At 44.6% G+C, this 392-nt stretch overlaps 1 protein-coding gene across 2 annotated transcripts in view; it reads left to right on the top strand.

Annotated features, from left to right (window-relative positions):
• LOC143733929 (uncharacterized) overlaps positions 1-141 on the top strand; it is a 28,552-nt gene extending 28,411 nt beyond the window's left edge. For both annotated transcript variants that reach the window (XM_077225171.1, XM_077225170.1), the window contains one exon: positions 1-141. This exon is cut by the window's left edge and continues 472 nt beyond it. The gene's annotated coding sequence lies outside the window, so the exon portion shown is untranslated.
• The last annotated feature ends 251 nt before the right edge of the window (positions 142-392 follow it).

The following is a 392-nucleotide window of genomic DNA, read 5'->3' as shown; positions in this document are numbered from 1 at the left end:
TAATATGTTAGTGTGTGTCTCGTCTCTCAGTGCTGCACTTTTAAATGTCCTGATCGTAATAAAGTCCATTTGTTCTCTGTTAAAGCGGTGGTATAATGGCCCTTTTAACAAGATGTAAAATAAGTCTCTGATGTTCCCAGAGTGTGTGTGAAGTTTCAGCTCAAAATACCCGCAGATACGACGAACGCTACCCTGATTCAAAAGCGACGCCAAATGCTCCCTTCGTTTCCTTGTAAAAGGGAGGATACATAAATGGACCCTTGCCGTGCGTTCACACCGCTGCCGGCGGGAGCGGCATAATTCGTGGACGCTCTGATGCTCTGACGTAGATCATCATTTAAAGGTGCCGCAATGCAAACAAGCATGTCGATCGTTATTTTTGCAGAAAATTG

This window comes from Siphateles boraxobius, unplaced genomic scaffold (assembly GCF_051911475.1).
Source record: "Siphateles boraxobius isolate OS27281-9 unplaced genomic scaffold, OSU_SipBor_1 127, whole genome shotgun sequence".
In the NCBI taxonomy this organism is placed as follows: domain Eukaryota; kingdom Metazoa; phylum Chordata; class Actinopteri; order Cypriniformes; family Leuciscidae; genus Siphateles; species Siphateles boraxobius.
Note: the sequence above shows the minus strand (reverse complement) of the source record. Positions and strands in the feature narration are given on the sequence as shown.